The following is a 24,407-nucleotide window of genomic DNA, read 5'->3' as shown; positions in this document are numbered from 1 at the left end:
ATTAAATGTAATGCAATGAGTGATTTTGGATTGGATCCTGTATTTATAATTTCTATAAAGGACACTGCGGAACAACTTGAAAATTTGAATCGTCTCAATATTAGAAAACAGTATTGTATCAATGTTAATTTCCTGGTTTTGATCATTGAATTATAGTTATACAAGTGAATGATTTTGTTTTTAGAAAACACACACTGAAGTATTTAAGGATAAAAGAGCATCATGTCTGTAACTTGTTCTCAAACAGATCAGAAAAAATATACATATTTATAATCATAGAGAGAATTGTGGAAAGGAGAAGTTGTCTGCCATTCCAGTAAACAACAAATCTTGCCCAACATGAAGCAAACAGCCACTGCAGTAGCAGGAAGCCCCCCCACCCCACCCCTCGCATAGTGCACCCTGAAGGGAATTTAGGATGTCAGGATGGAGAAAAACAGGAACTATTCTGTGTTCCGGACACTGGCCCTAGATAGTTAAGATGCATATCTAAGAAACAATTTCAGTGAGCCCAGACTCTTGCATCTTCCAATACGTAGTAAAGCACTAAAATGATTAACTTGAGATGTCTTTTCTCTGTGATTAGCAGTAATCTTTTTATGTTCCACTACATGTTTTGGTTTTTTTCAGCAAAATCTCCTATATGTCCTGGCTCCTCCCTTACATCTTCAGAGCAGTTCCTCAGAGCTATCTGAGAGGCTGTCTCCTGGGCTACAGTCCTCTGTAAGGTCCCTAAATAAAACAACTTTTATTTTAGATTGTGCATTTTTCTTCAGTTGACACTTTTGGTGATCACATGAAGGGACCCAGAGCAGACTTCTCTCCTTCGCCTGAACTCTATAAGGATCCAGAGCCTTGGTACCAGCAGAGGCCCCTTGTGCTCATCTGCCTCCTCAGAAAGTCCAGATGAATTTGGGTGAGTCTGTCCTGATTCTCAGACCTCCCAATTAGTGGCTGATGATCCTGAGTTTTATTTGGCAGTGTATAAAATGTACCTGCCCCCCGCCAAGTTGAAGGGTACTGGGGAGATTTTGCTCAGTTGAAAGACACTGAGTTGGTTACCCCAGCTGAAAGATACTGGGAAGATTTTATTATGTATGTGCAGAATTTATACTTACAAGTACTTGCTTAACTGGAAATTAAAGGAAATCTTGTCCTAGCCCTAAAAATGACCAAATTGGGGTTCTTCTGACATTCCAAAATTAATATTTTTGTGGGCGCAACTAGAGAAAACTGGCTTGATAAAACATCTTTTCAGAATTCTGACCTTAAAGGAACAAAAGCCCTTCCAGGAGAAACTTGCATTTCTCTTCTTGTGTCTTTGAGATGCAAATGTTCTACCTGATCTTAGGCATTTTTTTCCCTCTGTTTTGGGAACTTGGTCTCTGCCCTTCGGAAGGTACATATTCAGTGTATGTTTGGCAGTCAGTCGAATAGACTGGGATTCTGAGCAGTCTTTTTGTCTAGCTGTGCCAACTCTCAGGGAAATTTGTCATAAGGGGCCCCAGCCCATAAGTAGGCTTCATCATCTTAACCTTCATTGCATCTACTTGTACAACAAAGGCCCTATACTTTCTTAGACTACTTCTGGGAGTAAACTTTCTAGATCTTGTGATGGCTACTCCTTTGCACTCTCTTGTGGGGGCGCCTATTACGCGATACTGGTTTGAGTTGCTATTAAGATACTACTGGTCAATGGCCAGACGATGGAGCCTTTCAACTGAAGAAACTTCTAAATTGGCAAATTTTTAGAGAGCTCTCATTATAAACAGCTGTTCTATTGATACCTATGAAAAGGCCAAATTAGAAGGTAGAAACAAACAAACAAAAAAAACCAGAATGACTAACCTAAGAACTCCATCAGTTTAAAACAAACAAACAAGCAAAACTGGTTTGGGAAGCCTTATTTGTGGTCTCAGCTTCCCCTGAATGGCTCCTTTAGATGATAATAAAAACATTAGATTGTGAATTAGATTGATTAACAGGGGAATAAGAAGAAACTGAGGGGAAAGTCTAAAGACTTCTTCCCAACAAGGTGGAAATTTTAAAGGGACTCATCCCAAAAGGATAAAAATCTTTAGATGTTTGTTAAGAAATAGGATAAATAAAATAGACATTAATGAAATTTAAAAAGTTTTGATAAAATACTACCTAAGGTTGGATGGGCCAAAGGGTCCCCCTATTGGTCACCAAAATTAAAGGGCCCCAAACAAATCTCCTCTATTTACCCCAGCTAATATTTAAATCTAAGAAATAATTTAGATTTACTTTAATACACTATTAAACTATTTTACTCCATGAAGCACTGTGAGAAGGAGGTGATACAGGGAGTTCAAAATAAACTTGGAAAGATTATTCCAGGGATGCTATGCCAATCAGCTTGAGAACTGGCACCCTGGAGGGAAGAATGCCATCTCCACACAAGTTGCCCTGCTGGGTGCCTACCAACTTGCCAAGCACCAATGCCTATTCCGAGATGTTTGTCCGCAGTGCCAACTTCCATCCAAAGCCATTGCCGCAGTATTACATTTGGCCACTTGAGGGCGTGCTAAAATTACTTTCTCTTACTCGGGAATTTCCAGGCGTTGAGGCGAGAGGTGTGTGGGAGGTGTGAGTACCAGGTGTCTTCAGTTCCCTTTGCAGACTCCTGATGGGACAGAAAAGAAAAGGAGTGGTAGTTCCCACCTTAGCAAAACTGTGTTGTCTTCAGAGTTCAGCTTCAGTGACTTCCACCTGCATTATTAGCCCTCTTTTGCCTTATTGTCAGAATGTTTTCTGTACCCCTTCACCCCTTTCTCTTCTCCATATATCCAGAGCCCTCTTGGTCTCTTTCACCTTCCTCCAAAGGTTTTACCCAAGGCACTCATTCCCACTCAGGTGTAAGACTGATAATGATAATAATCACCATAGCAGAATGTCACCGATGTAAGAGACTGATAATGATGATAACCATGATAGCAGAATGCGGCCCGTCTCAAGAGAGATTTGAATGTTGACAGAAATCCATGCCTCAAACCATAGGATTAGGCTCAGATTAGAAATCCAGGCCTTAAAACTGGTGGAGGAGAATATGGTGGCCCATAGGAGCCTTTATTACACTCCTGGAATCAGACATTGAGTGCCAAAAGGAAGAGACCTGGTTATCATCCAGCTAGGCAAGGAAACAGGGTGCCTTGGATTTGTGGGGCTTGAGGAGGGCACATTTGAGTTTCAGGGCTGAAAACCAGACTCTAGAAGGGTGCTGGCTGGGAGGTAGAAAAGCAGATGGAGTGAAGAACAGTCACCACTAGGGAACTTGGCAAATCCCCAGGGTTATCACAACCTTAAAAAAGGCTGAATAATTCAACTGTAAAGCAAAGATTGCTGACTCTTTTGTAGTTTCCCTTCTTCTACCCCCCTAAAAGCAGAGTCCTCCTTTATTTTAAAGCAGAGAGGAAAGCTGGGTATGATAGAGCAATCCCAGCAGTTAAGACTTCTGGGAGAACTGGTGGTGACATGAGATTAAAGTCTATCAAAAGGAACACTCATTTCCTAGAATAATGTTCTCTTGAAACACCTAGTGCCTGCCACCTATTTTAAGAGAAACTGATTATCAATACCTCTGAAACCACTAATTTAAAAACTTGTAGACTTATCTGTTTATTCATTCAATAATTATAGACCTGGATTTTAGATGCCTTTTAAGAAGTTCTATTCAGGCCAGTCCGTTTTAACCTGTTGTCTCTGTGAATGAACTTCAGAAATTATCCATCAAATTCTGAGCCCCAGGCTGGTCTGTCTCTGCCCCAATTCCCACTCCCCAGCCCAAATGAAGTTGCCACTCTACCGCAATTTGTCGAGATTGTCCTCCAGTGAAGCAAATTAATGTCTTTATTCACCCAAAATAGTGAAGATATATAGTGAAATGTTCTAGACCACCACCTCCTGGAAAGCAGGAGGTGTGCCTCTTTCATTAAGAAACCTATACTTTGTTGTCATTGGGTTCCCTGTGCTTCATACATCTCTGGCACTGTGTATTTTGAATAAGTAAATGAGTAAATACATCTTTTGTGAGTTTGTGGTGTTTTTAAAAGGATTTATGAAGTAACACACCACCCAAACCTGGCAAATACTTATCACTCACTCAACTCTGTAACATCAAATGATTATTTAAGTCTCAGTTAAAATCACTTTTCTAAAAATACAGGAAAGCAAATAGCTAAAATACTGCCAAAGTCAACCTTTAGAAATGCACTTCCTTCTATACTAAAATTTCCCCGTATTATACACATCATACCTTCCAATTAACTTACAATTAACTTGAAATAAGTATGCCCTTAAGACCCACAGCATGAATATTCTTTTATGCCTAAAAGCAGTGTCATCATAACAAGCAAAATCACCCGCAACTTGCCTCAGGAGACCTGGATGTAAATTATCACAACTTTTATGGCTAAGCCAAGCTGGAGGTTCCTGTGCTTTTTCTTGCCCTCTCCCTCCTGTCTGCCAAGAGGGCACCACTTATCTTTCAGGACTCAGCTCAAGGGTCATAGCGTTCTGTGAAGTCTTTCCTTTTTATAGATCTTCCCCCGCTGCCAGTAAATTTGTCCAGTACTGCCCTCTGCTCATCCCCCTGCTGTGCCACTACAGACTTCACCCCTCACATTTGTCTGAGCATGCGTCTGTCTCCTCTGTTAAACAGCAGACTGTATTTGTCTTTGTAGCTCCTCTTCCTGGCTCAGTACCTGGCAACCCATAAGCCCTCAGTACGTGTCCATATACTTTTATGTTTTCATAATTATGCATTATATTCTCCCACTTGTCTGCTCCTTTCATTCTCTCCTCATAATTGATTGTACACCTGAAACATGTCAACCTTAAGACAGAAACTTGATTGTCCAGCAGAGGGAGCCCCAAAGCCTTGGTCAGTGCTGGAGTGGCCTGGCAGATTTCCTCTCCAAACTGCAGCCTTTCCCAGGGCTTCAACCTTTCCCAACACCCCCTTCCCCCTGCTCAGGAAAACTTGCCTATTGGCAAGCCCAGACAAGGTTGGGATATAGATGGGAAGTTGGAAGTACAGGGCCAGTCACGGGGGTCCTTCCAAAAAGAGATGTGTTCAGTTTGTGATCTAAGCAAGCAGATATCAACACCAGAAATGAGCACTAAAGGAGGCACCAACATCCCAAGAAGAATAAAAATTCTTGTTGTTCTTGTTGTTGCTACAGATAACATGATGCGAGCATGGATTATATGTCAGGCACTATGCTAAGTGTTTTGCCTGTGATTTAATCGTCAAAACAACTTTATAATGTAAAAGCCATTATCATCTCCAATTCACAGATAAGGAACCTGAAGCTCAAAGAGGTTCATGGAACTTGCCTGTTCATCTTGATAGTAAGTGATAGAGCCAGGATTCAAAATCCTGTTTGTTTCATGCAGAGCCCCGACACGTATCTAGTGTGCTATGCTGCCTTCTATACCGAGATGCCAAAAGCCATAATTAAAGGACGAAATTGAGACCAGGAAATGTGGTTAAATAGGAAACAAGAACATGGGTTGGTCACTGGACAGTTGATTTTTTAAGGAATTTAGTCAATGCACCACCCAAAATTATCTCTCATACCACTTTTTGGGAAACACTGATTTTAAGTAAGGAGGAATTGTCTCTAGAAGGCCCCTCATTCAGTTACAAATATATAAACTCAGCACTGTTAAATATGCTACTGCTGAGTGTTTACTGGACTAATGGGCTTCCATGACTAGAGCTTTGAGAGGACAGGACACAGGGCAGGTGTCAAGATCAAGGGGAGCCTTTAAGATGCTATTGGGGAAAGTGCCCTGAGCGAACTAGAAAGACCTGTGACAAAATCACTGGGCTACTCAGAAGCTAAACCCAGGCTCCCATCTCCCGATACCTGATCCTGCTCAGAGGTCCCCATGCCCAGCTAGTCCAGAGGGAAAGGTGTTGGAGGTAAAAGTGTCGCACTTGTAATTGCCTCCATGTAAGAATTAGGGCGTGATATAAAATAGATAACCAACAAGGACCTACTGTATATAGCACAGGGAACTATACTCAATATTTTGTAATAACCTATAAGGCAGGTTATAACCCCCAACATTTTTGGCACCAGGGACCAGTTTCATGGAAGGCAAATTTTCCACGGACGGGGAGGGGTGGGGGGGGATGGTTCAGGTGGTAATAGGAGCGATGGGGAGCGATGCGGAGCAGCAGATGAAGCTTCACTCGCGTGCCAGCTGCTCACCTCCTGCCGTGCATCGGCTTCCTAACAGGCCACAGACCTATATATCGGTCCGCGGTCCAGGGGTTGGGGACCCCTGCTATAAGGGAAAAAAATCTGAAAAAAAAATACTGTAGATATATATGTATGTAAAACTGAATCACTTTGCTGTACACCTGAAAAGAACACAACATTGTAAATCAAATATACTTCGATAAAAATAAATTTTTAAAAATAAGAATTAGGGCAAGAATGCTGGTATTTCACTTTCCCTTCTGATACTAGGCATCTGTTTCATCTCTAAGGGTAGCTGTATTGCTGTATGTCTCACCCCAAGGAGGTCTGATTTCCATTCGGATATTAATTCCTTATGGAGGAAAAAGCCAAGAAGGAGGACCCCATATGTGCCCAAGCAGAGCCCCCATGGAGGTGACTTGCGAGATTCACACACCCACTCTAGAAGACGTGGCAACGCAGCAGAGTGGAAAGTTGCCTGTCGAAATATTTGCCAACCCAACTGGGGTCACAAATGTTTATGCGGATGGCATAACCTCTGTCTCAGAGTGGTTGGAGGTGTGTCACAGGGGCACAAATTCCTGCCAAATGCACTCATCTTGAATGGACCCTGAGATAAACTGTTCACAGCAAACCGGGCCTAGGAACACATATTCCAGGGGTCCCTCTGCCTGTCACTGGTGATGAAAAAGGAGGGAACTTGACCTTTGGACCCTCAGAGCAAGCCCACTGCTGCCGCTTGGAAAGCCAGTCTTGGCAAGAGTATAACTAGCACATCACACCCGTGATCACATGGATATTATGGGTTAGTACAAGGCTACAGTTAAAAGGTGATGTCCTTTGAAACCGATTTTTTATTCATTTTTTTAACTGCATTTTTTTAACAGCTTTACTGGACTATGATTGCTTTAAAATTCTGTGTTAGATTCTGCTGTATAACAAAGTGAATCAGCTATACATATACATATATCCCCATATCTCTTCCCTCTTGTGTCTCCTTCCCTCCCACCCTCCCTATGCCACCCCTCTAGGTGGTCACAAAGGGCCGAGTTGATCTCCCTGTGCTATACAACTGCTTCCCACTAGCTATCTATTTTACATTTCGTAGTGTATATATATCCACGGTACTCTTTCACTTCGACCCAGCTTACACTTCCCCCCTCCCCGTGACCTCAAGTCCATTCTCTACATCTGCGTCTTTTTTCCTGTCCTGTCCCTAGGTTCATCAGAACCATTTTTTTTAAATTTTATGTTATTTATTTTTTTCTAAAGCAGGTTCTTATTAGTTATGCTTTTTATACATATTAGTGTATATATGTCAATCCCAATCTCCCAATTCATCACACCACCACAAACAACCCCACGCCACTTTCCCCCCTTGGTGTCCATACGTTTCTTCTCTACATCTGTGTCTCAATTTCTGTGCTGCAAACTGGTTCATCTGTACATTTTTCAAGGTTCCACATATATGCATTAAAATACAATAATTGTTTTTCTCTTTCTGACTGACTTCACTGTGTATGACAGGCTCTAGATCCGTCCACCTCACTACAAATAACTCAATTTCATTTCTTCTTATGGCCGAGTAATATTCCATTGTATATATGTGCCACATTTTTTTCCATAGAAAAATATATAGTTTATTTTTATTAACTTTCTAGGTTCCAGATTATTTTGTGTTTAGCAAATGTACTTTTCCAATGGTAATTTTGGTTTGGATTCTTTATTCATTGGAAGATGTACAGAAGCCGTCTCTCTCTCTCTCTTTTTTTTTGGCCTTTGTTCCCCAGACAAATATAATCTGACGTACTACAAAGATATAGGGGACATGAGAATGTCACAGCATAGGTAAGGCTGGTTAAATGCCTAAAACATACTTGAGACTTCAGATACCTCACAGTGTCACTAGAATATGGTCATCAAGGAAAGTGCAATGACCCTGTGTCTTTTTTTAGACCACTATTTTATTTTATTTTTTTTACGTCTTAATTCCATTTTATTCCGTGTGTATTTTTGTTGTTTTTTTCCCCCTTTCTGGTTAGCAGTTAATTCACGAAACTCCCTAGAAAATGGAAGTACTAATTCTGTATTATGCTTTTTCTTTTGTAATTTGGAAAATTTATTGTGAATTTGATATTAGATGTTATGACAGAAATATTTCTATATATTGGTGCTATAGTGGTATTGTGAATGGTTATTTCAGGAACTATGTTTTTTTTTGTTTATTTGTTTCTGCTTTATTACAAAGTGAATCAACTATACACATACATACATCCCCAAATCTCCTCCCTCCTGTGTCTCCCTCCCACCCTCCCTATCCCACCCCTCTAGGTGGTCACAAAACACTGAGCTGATCTGCCCGTGCTATGCGGCTGCTTCCCACTAGCTATCTATTTTACATCTGGTAGTGTATATATGTCCATGCTACTCTTTCACTTCGTCCCAGTTTACCCTTCCCCCACCCCTTGTCCTCAAGTCCATTCTCTACATCTGAGTCTGTATTCCTGTCCTGTCCCTAGGTTCAACAGAAGTTTTTTTTTGAATTTTATGTTATATATTTTTTTATACAGCAGGTTCTTCTTAGTTATCCATTTTATACATAATAGTGTATAAATCTCAATCCCAATCTCCCAGTTCATCACACCAGCACCACCACCACCCCGCCACTTTCCCCCCTTGCTGAGCATACGTTTCTTCTCTACGTCTGTGTCTCAATTTCTGCCCTGAAACCTGGTTCCTGTCTACCATTTTTCTAGGTTCCACATATCTGCGTTAATTGTTTTCCTCTTTCTGACTTACTTCACTCTGTATAACAGACTCTAGGTCCATCCACCTCACTACCAATAACTCAACTTCATTTCTTTTTATGGCCGAGTAATATTCCATTGTATATATGAGCCACATCTTCTTTTTTTTTTCCATAGAAAAATATATAGTTTATTTTCATTAACTTTCTAGGTTCCATATTATTTTGTGTTTAGCAAATGTACTTTTCCAGTGGTAATTTTGGTTTGGATTCTTTATTCATTGGAAGATGTACAGAAGCCGTCTCTCTCTCTCTCTTTATTTTCGGCCTTTGTTCCCCAAAGAAATAAAATCTGACGTACTACAAAGACATAGGGGACATGAGAAAGTCACAGCATAGGTAAGGCTAGTTAAATGCCTAAAACATACTTGAGATTTCAGATACCTCACACTGTTCCTAGAATATGGTCATCAAGGAAAGTGCAATGACCCTGTGTCTTTTTTTGACCACTATTTTTTTTTTAAATCTTAATTCCATTTTATTCCATGTGTATTTTTTGTTTTTTCCCTTTTTGTAATCACTTAAGTCACGAAAACCCTATAAAATGGAAGTACTAATTCTGTATTACTGTTTTTTTCTGGTAATTGGGAACATTTTCATGTGAATTTGATATTAGATGCTATTAAGGTAATATTTCTATATATTGGTAGTATAGTAGTATCTTGAATGGTTATTTCAGGAACTATGTTTTTTTTTTTTCTTTTCTTGTTTCTGCTTTATAACAAAGTGAATCACATATACATATACATATATCCCCACATCTCTTCCCTCTTGTGTCTCCTTCCCTCCCACCCTCCATATCCCACCACTGTACGTGGTCACAGAGCACCAAGCTAATCTCCCCGTGCTATGCAACTGCTTCCCACTAGCTATCTATTTTACATTTTGTAGTGTATATATGTCCATGCAACTCTTTCACTTCGTCCCAGCTTACTCTTCCCCCTCCCCGTGACTTCAAGTCCATTCTCTACGTCTGCGTCTTTATTCCTGTCCTGTCCGTAGGTTCATCAGAACTATTTTTTTTAATTTTATGTTATATATTATTTTATACAGCAGGATCTTATTAGGTATCCATTTTATACATATTAGTGTATATATGTCAATCCCAATCTCCAATTCATCACACCAGCACCTCCACCCCCCCGCCACTTTCCCCACTTGCTGTCCATACGTTTGTTCTCTACATCTGTGTCTCAATATCTGCCCTGCAAACCGGTTCATCTGTACCATTTTTCTAGGTTCCACATACATGCATTAGCATACGATAATTGTTTTTCTCTTTCTGACTTACTTCACTCTGTATGACAGGCTCTAGGTCCATCCACCTCACTACAAATAAATCAATTTCAATTTTTTTATGGCCGAGTAATATTCCATTGTATATATGTGCCACATCTTCCTTTTTTTTTTCCGTACAAAAATATGCAGTTTATTTTCATTAACTTTCCAGATTCCTTATTATTTTGTGTTTAGCAAAGGTATTATTCCAATGTTAATTTTGGTTTTGATGCTTTATTCATTGGAAGATGTACAGAAGCCGTCTCTCTCTGTCTCTTTTCTTCCAGAATTTGTTCCCCGGGAAAATAAAATCTCATACTAATAAGATATAAAGGACATGAGCGTGTCATTTCAGAAACCCCAAAGTGTCCTAAGAATATGGACATCAGGGAAAGTGCAATGACCCTGAGTCTTTCTTTAGACGGCTACTTTTTTTTTTTTACATCTAAATTCCATTTAATTCTGAGTGTATTTTTTGCTTTTTCCCTTTCTTCTTCACAGTGAACTTATGAAAATCTGTAGAACGTGGAAGTACTAACTCTGTATTTGTGGGGTTTTTTTTTAATTCGAAAATTTTAATGTGAAGTTGACATTAGATGCTATGAAGGAAGTATTTCTATATTTTGGTGCTAAAGTGGTATTGTGAATGGTTATTTCAGGAACTATGCTTTTTTTTTTTAGTTTCTGCTTTATAATAAAGTAATTCAGCTATACATATATATATATCCCCATATCTCTTCCCTGTTGCGTCTCCCTCACTACAACCATCGCTATCACACCCCTCTAGGTGGTCAAAAAGCACTGAGCTGATCTCCCCATGCTCTGCAACTGCTTCCCACTAGCTAGCTATTTTACATGTTTTAGTGTGCATATGTCCATGCTACTCTTTCACTGCATCCCACCTTACTCTTGCCCCTCCCCGTGACCTTATGTCCATTCTCTACCTCTGCGTCTTTATTTTTGTGGTGTCCCTAGGTTCATCAGAACTATTTTTTTTTTGAATTTTGTGTTATATATTTTTTTCTACAGCAGGTTCTTATTAGTTATCCACTTTATACATATTAGTGTATATATGTCAATCCCAATCTCCCAATTCATCACACCAGCACCACCACCCCACCGCCACTTTCCCCACTTGCTGTCCATACGTTTGTTCTCTACATCTGTGTCTCAATTTCTGCCCTGCAAACCGGTTCATCTGTACTATTTTTCTAGGTCCCACATATCTGCGTTAATATACGATGATTGTTTTCCTCTTTCTTAATACTTCACTCTATATGACAGGCTCTAGGTCCATACACCTCACTACCAATAACTCAGTTTCATTACTTTTTATGGCCGAGTAATATTCCATTGTATATAGGTGCCACGTTTTCTTTTTTCTTTTTTCCCATAGAAAAATATATGGTTATTTTCATTAGGTTTTTATGTTACATATTATTTTGTGTTTAGCAAATGTACTTTTCCAATGGTAATTTCGGTTTGGATTCTTTATTCCTTGGAAGGTGTACAGGAGCCGTCTCACTCTCTCTCATTTTTTTCGACCTTTGTTCCCCAGAGAAATAAATTCTGACACACTAGAAAGATAGAGGGGACATGAGAAAGTCACAGCATAGGTAAGGCTAGTTAAACACCTAAAACATACTTCAGATTTCACATACCTCACAGTGTCCCTATAATATGGTCATCAAGGAAAGTGCAATGACCCTGAGTCTTTTTTTAGACTGCTATTTTTTTTTTTTTTACATCTTAATTCCATTTTATTCTGTGTGTATTTTTTGCTCTTTCTTTTCTGGTTCTCACTGAACTCAGGAAAATCCGTAGAACGTGGAAGTACTAATTCTGTATTACACTTTTTTTTTCTATTAATTGGGAACATTTTAATGTGAATTTGATATTAGATGCTATGAAGGAAGTATTTCTATATTTTGGTGCTATAGTGGTATTGTGAATGGTTATTTCAGGAACTATGCTTTATTTTATTTTATTTTATTTTTTAGTTTCTGCTTTATAACAAAGTGAATCAGTTATACACATACATATATCCCCATATCTCTTCCCTCTTGCATCTCCCTCCCTCCCACCCTCGCTATCCCACCCCTCTAGGTGGTCACAAAGCACTGAGCTGATCTCCCTGTGCTCTGCAACTGCTTCCCACTAGCTAGCTATTTTACATGTTTTAGTGTACATATGTCCATGCTACTCTTTCACTTCGTCCCACCTTACTCTTCCCCCTCCCGTGACCTTATGCCCATTCTCTACGTCTGCGTCTTTAATCCTGTGCTGTCCCTAGGTTCATCAGAAGTATTTTCTTTTGAATTTTATGTGTTTTTTTATACAGCATGTTCTTATTAGTTATCCATTTCATACATATTAGTGTATATATGTCAATACCAATCTCCCAATTCGTCACACCTGCACCACTACACCCCCCGCCACTTTCCCCACTTGCTGTCCATACGTTTGTTCTCTACATCTGTGTCTCAATTTCTGCCCTGCAAACTGGATCATCTGTACCATTTTTCTAGGTTGCACATATCTGTGTTAATATACGATAACTGTTTTTCTCTTTCTGACATACTTCACTCTGTATGACAGGCTCTAGATCCATACACCTCACTATCAATAACTCAATTTCATTACTTTTTATGTCCGAGTAATATTCCCTTGTATATAGGTGCCACGTTTTCTTTTTTTTTTCCATAGAAAAATATATGGTTATTTTCATTAGCTTTCTACGTTACATACTATTTTGTGTTTAGCAAATGTACTTTTCCAATGGTAATTTTGGTTTGGATTCTTTATTCATTGGAAGGTGTACAGGAGCCATCTCACTCTCTCTCTTTTTTTTTGGCCTTTGTTCCCCAGAGAAATAAAATCTGATATACTAGAAAGATACAGGGGACATGAGAAAGTCACAGCATAGGTAAGGCAAGTTAAATGCCTAAAACATACTTGCGATTTCAGATACCTCACACTGTCCCTAGATTATGGTCCTCAAGGAAGGTGAAATGACCCTGAGTCCTTTTTTAGACCACTATTTTTTTTTACATGTTAATTCCATTTTATTCCATGTGTATTTTTTGTTTTTTCCCCTTCTTGTAAGCAGTTAAGTCACGAAAATCCCTATAAAATGGAAGTACTAATTCTGTATTACTGTTTTTCTTTAATTGGGAACATTTTCATGTGAATTTGATATTAGATGCTGTTAAGGTAATATTTCTATATTTTAGTACTATAGTAGTATTTTAAATGGTTATTTCAGGAACTATGCTTTTTTTTTCTTTTCTTGTTTCTGCTTTATAACAAAGTGAATCACATATACATATACATATATCCCCACATCTCTTCCCTCTTGAGTCTCCCTCCCTCCTACCCTCCATACCCCACCCATGTATGTGGTCACAGAGCACCAAGGTAATCTCCCCGTGCTCGGCAACTGCTTCCCACTAGCTATCTATTTTACATGTGGTAGTGTACATGTGTCCATGCTAGTCTTTCAATTCGTCCCACCTTACTCTTCCCCCTCCCGTGACCTTATGTCCATTCTCTACGTCTGCGTCTTTATTTCTGTGCTGTCCCTAGGTTTATCAGAACTATTTTTTTTTGAATTTTATGTTATATATTTTTTTATACAGCAGGTTCTTATTAGTTATCCATTTTATACATATTAGTGCATATATGTCAATCCCAATCTCCCAGTTCATCACACCACCACTAACACCTCCCTGCTACTTTCCCCTACTGGTGTCCATACGTTTGTTCTCTACATCTCTGTTTCAATTTCTGCCCTGCAAACCAGTTCATCTGTACCATTTTTCTAGGTTCCACATATCTGCGTTAATATAGTATAATTATTTTTCTTTTTCTGACTTACTTCACTTTGTATGACAGGCTCTAGGTCCATCCACATCACTACAAGTAACTCAATTTCATTCCTTTTTATGGCCGAGTAATATTCCATTGTATATAGGTGCCACGTTTTCTTTCTTTTTTTTCCATTGAGAAATATATGGTTATATCCATTGCCTTTCTACGTTACATATTATTTTGTGATTAGCAAATGTACTTTTCCAATGGTAATTTCGGTTTGGATTCTTTATTCCTTGGAAGGTGTACAGGAGCCGTCTCACTCTCTCTCATTTTTTTTGGCCTTTGTTCCCCAGGGAAATAAATTCTGACACACTAGAAAGATAGAGGGGACATGAGAAAGTCACAGCATAGGTAAGGCTAGTTGAACACCTAAAACATACTTCAGATTTCACATACCTCACAGTGTCCCTATAATATGGTCATCTAGGAAAGTGCAATGACCCTGAGTCTTTTTTTAGACTGCAATTTTTTTTTTTTTACATCTTAATTCCTTTTTATTCTGTGTGTATTTTTTGCTCTTTCTTTCCTGGTTCTCAGGGAACTCAGGAAAGTCCGTAGAACGTGGAAGTACTAATTCTGTATTACACTTTTTTTTTCTATTAATTGGGAACATTTTAATGTGAATTTGATATTAGATGCTATGAGGAAGTATTTCTATATTTTGGTGCTATAGTGGTATTGTGAATGGTTATTTCAGGAACTATGCTTTTTTTTATTATTTTCTGCTTTATAAGAAAGTGAGTCAGCTATACATATACATGTATCCCCATATCTCTTCCTTGTTGCGGCTCCTCCCTCCCACACTTGCTATCCCACCCCTCTAGGTGGTCACAAAACTCTGAGCTAATCTCCCTGTGCTCTGCAACTGCTTCCCACTAGCTAGCTCTTTTACATTTTTTAGTGTGCATATGTCCATGCTACTCTTTCACTTCATCCCACCTTACACTTGTCCCTCCCCGTGACCTTATGTCCATTCTCTCTGTCTGTGTCTTTATTTCTGTGGTGTCCCTAGGTTCATCAGAACTATTTTTTTCTTGAATTTTATGTTCTATATATTTTTATACAGCAGGTTCTTATTAGTTATCCATTTTATACATATTAGTGCATATATGTCAATCCCAATCTCCCAATTCATCACACCAGAACCACCACCCCCCCGCCACATTCCCCTCTTGCTGTCCATACGTTTGTTCTCTACATCTGTGTCACAATTTCTGGCCTGCAAACTGGTTCATGTGTACCATTTCTCTAGGTTCCACATATCTGCGTTAATATACGATAATTGTTTTCCTCTTTCTTAATACTTCACTCTATATGACAGGCTCTAGGTCCATACACCTCACTACCAATAACTCAATTTCATTACTTTTTATGACTGAGTAATATTCCATTTTATATAGGTGCCACGTTTTCTTTTTTTTTTCCATAATAAAATATATGGTTATTTTCATTAGCTTTCCACGTTATATATTATTTTGTGTTTAGCAGATGTACTTTTCCAATGGTAATTTCGGTTTGGATTCTTTATTCATTAGAAGGTGTACAGAAGCCACCTCACTCTCTCTCTTTTTTTTCGGCCTTTGTTCCCCAGCGAAATAAAATCTGACATACTAGAAAGATAGAGGGGACATGAGAAAGTCACAGCATAGGTAAGGCAAGTTAAATGCCTAAAACATACTTGAGATTTCAGATACCTCACACTGTTCCTAGAATATGGTCATCAAGGAAGGTTAAATGACCCTGAGTGGTTTTTTAGACCACTATTTTTCTTTTTTACATCCTAATTCCATTTTATTCCATGTGTATTTTTTGTTTTTTCCCTTTCTTGTAGACAGTTTAGTCACGAAAATCCCTATAAAAGGAAGTACTAATTTTGTATTAGTTTTTTTTTTAATTGGGAACATTTTCATGTGAATTTGATATTAGATGCTATTAAGGTAATATTTCTATATTTTAGTACTATAGTAGTATATTGAATGGTTATTTCAGGAACTATGCTTTTTTTTCTTTTCTTGTTTCTGCTTTATAACAAAGTGAATCACATATACATATACATATATCCTCACATCTCTTCCTTCTTGTGTCTCCCTCCCTCCCACCCTCCATATCCCACCCATGTACATGGTCACAGAGCACCAAGCTAATCTCCCTGTGCTCGGCAACTGCTTCCCACTAGCTATCTATTTTACATTTGGTAGTGTACGTGTGTCCATGCTACTCTTCCACTTCGTCCCACCTTACTCTTCCCCCTCCCGTGACCTTATGTCCATTCTCTACGTCTGCGTCTTTATTCCTGTGCTGTCCCTAGGTTCATTCAGACCTATTATTTTTTTGAATTTTACGTTTTATACAGCAGGTTCTTATTAGTAATCAATTTTATACATATTAGTGTATGTATGTCAATCCCAATCTCCCAATTCATCACACCACCACCAAAAACTCCCTGCTACTTTCCCCTACTGGTGTCCATACGTTTGTTCTCTACATCTCTGTTTCAATTTCTGCCCTGCAAACCAGTTCATCTGTACTATCTTTCTAGGTTCCACATATCTGCGTTAATATACGAAAATTGTTTTTGTCTTTCTAACTTACTTCAGTTTGACAGGCTCTAGGTCCATCCACCTCACTACAAGTAACTCAATTTCATTTCTTTTTATGGCCGAGTAATATTCCATTGTATATATGTGCCACATCTTCTTTTTATTTTTTTTCCAAACAAAAATATACAGTTTATTTTCATTAACTTTCTAGGTTCCTAATTATTTTGTGTTTACCAAAGGTACTTTTCCAATGGTAATTTTGGTTTGGATTCTTTATTCATTGGAAGGTGTACAGAAGCCGTCTCACTCTCTCTCTTTTTTTTCGGCCTTTGTTCCCTAGAGAAATAAAATCTGACATACTAGAAAGATATTGGGGACATGAGACAGTTACATCATAGGTAAGGCTAGTCAAATGCCTAAAACATAGTTGAGATTTCAGATACCTCACAGGGTCCCTAGAATATGGTCATCAAGGAAAGTGCAGTCACCCTTTGTCTTTTTGTAACCACTATTTTTTTCTTTATGCCTTAATTCCATTTCCTTCCATTTGTATTTTTTGGTTTTTTCCCTTTCTTTTAGCAGTTAACTTAGGGAAATCCCTAGACAATGGAAGTACTAATTCTATATTACTCTTTTTTTTTTAACTTGGAACATTTTAATGTGAATTGGATGTTACATGCTATCAAGGAAATATTTCCATATTTTGGTGGTATAGTGGTACTGTGAATTTTTATTTCAGGAACTGTGCTTTATTTTTGTTTCTGCTTTATAACAAAGTGATTCAGCTATACATATACATATATCCCCATATCTCTTCCCTCTTGCGTGTCCCTCCCTCCCAACCTTCCTATCCCACCCCTCTAGGTGGTCACAAAGCACTGAGCTGATCTCCCTGTGCTATGCAACTGCTTCACAATAGCTATTTATTTAACATTTGGTAGTGTATATATGTCCATGCTACTCTTTCACTTCGTCCCACCTTACACTTCCCCCTCCCTGTGTCCACAAGTCCATTGTCTATATCTGTGTCTTTATTCCTCTCCTGTCCCTAGGTTCAACATAACTATTTTTTTTAATTTTATTTTATTTATTTTTTTATACAGCAGTTTATTAGTTATCCATTTTATACATATTAATGTATATATGTCAATCCCAATCTCCCAATTCATCACACCGCCACCACCACCCCCACACCACTTTCCCCCTTTGGTGTCCATACGTTTGTTCTCTACATCTGTTTCTCAATTTCTGCCCTGCAAACTGGTTCATCTGCACCTTTTTTCTAGGTTCCACATATATGCGTTAATATACAATAACTGTTTTTCTCTTTCTGACTTATTTCACTCTGTATGACAGGCTCTAGGTCCATCTACCTCACTACAAATAACTCAATTTCATTTCTTTTTATGGCCGAGTAACATTCCATTGTACATATGTGCCACATCATCTGTTTTTATTTTTTTCTGTAGAAAAATATATAGTTTATTTTTATTAACTTTCTAGGTTCCATATTATTTTGTGTTTGGCAAATGTAGTTTTCCAATGGTAGTTTTGGTTTTGATTCTTCATTAATTGGAAGATGTACAGAAGCCGCCTCTCTCTCTCTATTTTTTTCGGCCTTTGTTCCCCAGAGAAATAAATTCTGACATACTACAAAAATATAGGGGACATGAGAAAGTCACAGTATAGGTAAGGCTAGTTAAATGCCTAAAACATACTTGAGATTTCAGATACCTCACAGTGTGCCTAGAACATGGTCATCAAAGAAAAGGCAATGACCCTGTATCTTTTTTTAGACCACTTTTTTTTTTACAACTTAATAGCAATTTATTCTATGTGTATTTTCTTTTTTCCATTTCTTGTTAGCAGTTAAGTCACAAAAATCCCTAGAAAATGGAAGTATTAATTCTTTATTACTGTTTTTTTTATTTTTTTTATTTTTTTAAACATCTTTATTGAAGTATTATTTTTTTTTAATTGGGAACATGTTAATATGAATTTGATATTTGATGCCATTAAGGTAATATTTCTATATTTTGGTGCTATAGTGGTACTGTGAATGGTTATTTCAGGAACCATGTGTTTTTTTTTTCTAGTTTCTTCTTTATGAGAAAGTGAATCAGCTATACATATACATACATCTCCATATCTCTTCCCTCTTGCATCTCCCAACCTCCCACCCTCCCTATCCCACCTCTCATTGTCATCACAAAGCACCGAGCTGATCTCCCTGGGCTATGCAACTGCTTCCCACTAGCTATCTATTTTACATTTGGTAGTGTATATGTGTCCATGCTACTCTTTCACTTCGTCCCACCTTACCCTTCCTCCTCCCCATGACCTCATGTCCATTCTCTGCGTCTGCGTCTTTATTCAGCCCTGTCCCTGGGTTCATCAGAACCATTTATTTTTAACTTCAGTTTGTTTATTTTTTATACAGCCGGTTCTTTTTAGTTATCCATTTTATACATATAAGTGTATATATCTCAATCCCAATCTCCCAATTCATCACACCACCACCACCACCACCCCGCCACTTTCCCCCCTTGATGTCCATATGTTTGTTCTCTACATCTGTGTCTCAATTTCAGCCCTGTAAACCGGTTCACGTGTACCATTTTTCTAGGTTCCACATATATGCGTTAATATATGATAATTGTTTTTCTCTTTCTGACTTACTTCACTCTGTATGACAGGCTCTAGGTCCATACACCTCACTACAAATAACTCAGTTTCATTTCTTTTTATGGCCGAGTAATATTCCATTTTATATATGTGCCACATCTTCTTTTTTGTTTGTTTTCCATAGAAAAATATATACTTTACTTTTATAAACTTTCTATGTTCCATATTATTTTGTGTTTAGCAAATGTGCTTTTCCAATGATAATTATGGTTTCGATTCTAATCATTGGAAGATATACAGAAACCCTCCACTCTCTCTCTTTTTTTCGGCCTTTGTTCCCCAGAGAAATAAAATCTGACATACTAGAAAGATATTGGGGACATGAGAAAGTCACAGCATAGGTAAGGCTAGTTAAATGCCTAAAACATTCTTGAGATTTCAGATGCCTCACAGTGTCCCCAGAATATGGTCATCAAGGAAAGTGCAATGACCCTGTGTCTCTTTTCAACCACTATTTTTTTTAACATCTTAATTCCATTTTATTCCATGTGTATTTTTTGTTTTTTTCCCTTTCTTGTTAGAATTTAAGTCACTAAAATCCCTACAAAATGGAAGTACTAATTCTGTATTACTCTTTTTTTTTTAATTTGGAACATTTTAATGTGAATTTGATATTAGATGTTATTAAGGAAATACTTCTATATTTTGGTGGTATAGTGGTATTGTGAATGGTTATTTGAAGAACTATGTTTTTTGTTTTTTGGGTTTTTTTTTTGTTTTTGCTTTATAACAAAGTGAATCAGCTATACATATACATATATCCCCATATCTCTTCCCTCTTTCGTCTCCTTCCCTCCCACCCTCCCTATTCCACCCCTCTGGTTGGTCACAAGACCCCGAGCTGATCTCCCCATGCTATGCAACTGCTTCCCACTAGCTATCTATTTTACACTTGGTAGTGTATATATGTCCATGTTACTCTTTCACTTGGTCCCACCTTACGTTTTCCCCTCCCCGTGACCTCAAGTCTATTCTCTACGTCTCCATCTTTATTCCTGTCCTGTCCCTAGGTTCATCAGAACCATTTTTTTTAATTTTATGTTATTTATTTTTTTATACAGCAGGTTCTTGTTAGTTATCCATTTTATACATATTAGTGTATATATGTCAATCCCAATCTCCCAATTCATCACACCACCACCACCAACCCCCCACCACTTTCCCCTGTTGGTGGCCATTCTTTTGGTCTCTACATATGTGTTTCCATTTCTGCCCTGCAAACTGGTTCATCTGTACCATTTTTCTAGGTTACACTTGTATGTGTTAATATATGATAACTCTTTTTCCCTTACTGACTTACTTCACTCTGTATGACAGGCTCTAGGTCCTTCCACCTCACTACCAATAACTCAATTTCATTTCTTTTCATGGCCGAGTAGTATTCCATTGTATATATGTCCCACATCTTCTTTATCCATTCATCTCTCAATGGACACTTAGGTTGTTTCCATGTCCTAGCTATTGTAAATAGAGCTGCAGTGAACATTGTGATACATGACTCTTTTTGAATTATGGTTTTCTCGGGGTATATGCCAAGTAGTGGGATTGCTGGGTCATATGGTAGTTCTATTTTTAGTTTTTTAAGGAACCCCCTACTGTTTTCCATAGTGGCTGTATCAATTTACATTCCCACCAACAGTGCAAGAGTGTTCCCTTTTCTCCACACCCTCTCCAGCATTTATTGTTTCTAGATTTTTTGATGATGGCCATTCTGACCGGTGTGAGATGATAATCTCATTGTAGTTTTGACTTTCATTTCTCTAATGATTAATGATGTTGAGCATTCTTTCATGTGTTTGTTGGCAATCTGTATATCTTCTTTGGAGAAATGTCTATTTAGGTCTTCTGCCCATTTTTGGATTGGGTTGTTTGTTTTTTTGATATTGAGCTGCATGAGCTGCTTGTAAATTTTGGAGATTAATCCTTTGTCAGTTGCTTCATTTGCAAATATTTTCTTCCATTCTAAGGGTTGTCTTTTCATCTTTTTTATGGTTTCCTTTGCTGTGCAAAAGCTTTTAAGTTTCATTAGGTCCCATTTGTTTATTTTTGTTTTTATTTCCATTCCTCTAGGAGCTGGGTCAAAAAGGATCTTGCTGTGATTTACATCATAGAGTGTTCTGCCTATGTTTTCCTCTAAGAGTTTGAGAGTGTCTGGCCTTACATTTAGGTCTTTAATCCAATTTGAGTTTATTTTTGTGTATGGTGTTAAGTGTTCTAATTTCATTCTTTTACATGTAGCTGTCCAGTTTTCCCAGCACCACTTATTGAACAGGCTGTCTTTTCTCCATTGTATGTTCTTGCCTTCTTTATCAAAGATAAGGTGACCATATGTGCGTGAGTTTATCTCTGGGCTTTCTATCCTGTTCCATTGATCTATATTTATGTTTTTGTTCCAGTACCATACTGTCTTGATCACTGTAGCTCTTTAGTATAGTCTAGAGTCAGGGAGCCTGATTCCTCCAGCTCCGTTTTTCTTTTCTTTTTTTTTTAATTAATTAATTAATTTTTGGCTGTATTGGGTCTTCTTTGCTGCGCGTGGGCTTTCTCTAGTTGCGGCGAGTGGGGGCTACTCTTCGTGCGAGGGCTTCTCGTTGCAGTGGCTTCTCTTGCTGCGGAGTACGGGCTCTAGGTGCACGGGCTTCAGTACTTGTGGCACGTGGGCTCAGTAGTTGTGGCACACGGGCTTAGTTGCTCCATGGCATGTGTGATCTTCCCAGACCAGGGCTTGAGCCCGTGTCCCCAGCATTGGCAGGCGGATTCTTAACCACTGCGCCACCAAGGAAGCCACAGTTCCATTTTTCTTTCTCAAGATTGCTTTGGCTATTTGGGGTCTTTTGTGTTTCCATACAAACTGTAAAATTTTTTGTTCTAATCTGTGAAAAATGCCATTGGTATCTTGATAGGGATTGCACTGAATCTGTAGATTGCTTTTGGTAGTGTAGTCATTTCCACAATGTTGATTCTTCCAATCCAAGAACATGGTATATTTCTCCATCTGTTTGTATCACCTTTAATTTCTTTCATCAGTGTCTTATAGTTTTCTGCATACAGGTCTTTTGTCTCCTTAGGTAGGCTTATTCCTAGGTATTTTATTCTTTTTTTTGCAATGGTAAATGGGAGTGTTTCCTTAATTTCTCTTTCAGATTTTTCGTCATTACTGTATAGGAATGCAAGAGATTTCTGTGCATTAATTTTGTATCCTGCTACTTTACCAAATTCATTGATTAGCTCTAGTAGTTTTCTGGTAGCATCTTTAGGATTCTCTATGTATAATAGCATGTCATCTGCAATCAGTGACAGCTTTACTTCTTCTTTTCCAATTTGGATTCCTTTTATTTCTTTTTCTTCTCTGATTGCTGTGGCTAAAACTTCCAAAACTATGTTGAATAATAGTGGTGAGAGTGGGCAAGCTTGTCTTGTTCCTGATCTTAGAGGAAATTATTTCAGTTTTCCACCATTGAGAATGATGTTGGCTGTGGGTTTATCATATATGGCTTTTATTATGTTGAGTTAGGTTCCCTCTATGCCCACTTTCTGGAGAGTTTTTATCATAAATTGAAATTGATTTTTTAAAAAAACATTTAGTAAATAATGGTATTGATGGTATTAGAAATGGCAAAAGTCCATGAAGGAGGCCCTCATATGACCCATAATGGGGAACCCCACACTTCCAGAGGAGCATTGCAGCAGTGGAAATCCCAGCCACTAAGGCAGGCCAGTCAGAGAGGGACATCTCTCTGAGAGCAGACTTCTGTTCCCACACCCTAGATTTCCCAGGAGTTGGCCCAACCTGTCTGTAAAGAAGAACACACACGGCAAAGCCAGGAAGAGGAAGGCTCATACTTACCGGAGGGCCAAATTCTCCCTGTCCCATAGAAACCTGAGCAGGGCTTCAGGACTGGGTCTCCCACCAGCCAGAGATACGGTGATAAGTTTCACTGAAACATTGAAGCAAACCTTTACCTTTTTTTTTTACATTCCCCCCCCCTCTACTTTATCCATCCTATAAAAATTTCCAACCTTGTTAAACTAACCAGATAATTTATCTGAATTAGCACTAGGGGATTCCTGCATCTCAGAGCACAAATGCTTAAAATAAGTGAATTGCCTAGTTAGCTTAGGAAACATTTTCTTTAATAGGATGCATAAAACACTGGTGAATAGGAAGAGTAGTGGCTTCTTGCTCACCCCCCAATAAAAGTACCATATTTAACAGAGTTGTTGTGGAAAAAGGAGACAGTAGCAAAAGGAACTACAGCCTCAAGATGGAGGCTAACTGCTCCCATTGGTGCCAACAGGTACAATGAAGTTGCTCCAGGGAACTCTGCCAGAGCACGGGAAGCTTCCATCTTATCCTAGTATGCATTAGCCCTCGACAGGTCCCCACCACTACAGAGATCCCCCAGAGTTGACGGCATTCTAAAATGGTTCCAGATGAACAAATGTGCACTCAGAGAGTATACCAGAGAACATATTTTTAAAGTCCCACACCTGTAATTCACCCTGCTTGCAACAAACCATCCACAAACCTCAGCCCATGGCTCTGGCTCCTCCTTAGCAGGACCCTGTACTCAGCTCATTGGAATAAGAGGATCATTCCCAAATCTTTTTCTTTTGGGTAAATAAGAGCACAGCTAAAATGTTACTGTTCTCATTTCCAACCTGCCTCCTTCCAAAACACCACCATGACCAAAAGTATAAATAGAACTCTGCTTCAGGAATTTCTAATTGTTCCCACCAGAAACAAACATCAGCTCTGTCTGCCTACCGCACATACAATGTAACTACTTCAGCAATAGTTTTTTACAGCAATAGTTTTTTTAAAGGGTGTGTATGCATTTTGAGTTCATCATCTGTGTACCTTCTTCATGTTTATTTGCATCAGCAATCATATAATTACTGCCCAACCCTTGAGAATCCAGGTTACAAATCCCTTTTCCCTTAAACCTCCACTTATAAGCTAAGTGATGGGCACAGTAATCCTTTGCAAAT

This window comes from Balaenoptera acutorostrata, chromosome X, assembly GCF_949987535.1.
Source record: "Balaenoptera acutorostrata chromosome X, mBalAcu1.1, whole genome shotgun sequence".
In the NCBI taxonomy this organism is placed as follows: Eukaryota; Metazoa; Chordata; class Mammalia; order Artiodactyla; family Balaenopteridae; genus Balaenoptera; species Balaenoptera acutorostrata.
The sequence above is the reverse complement of the archived record's forward strand: the minus strand, read 5'-3'. Positions refer to the sequence as shown.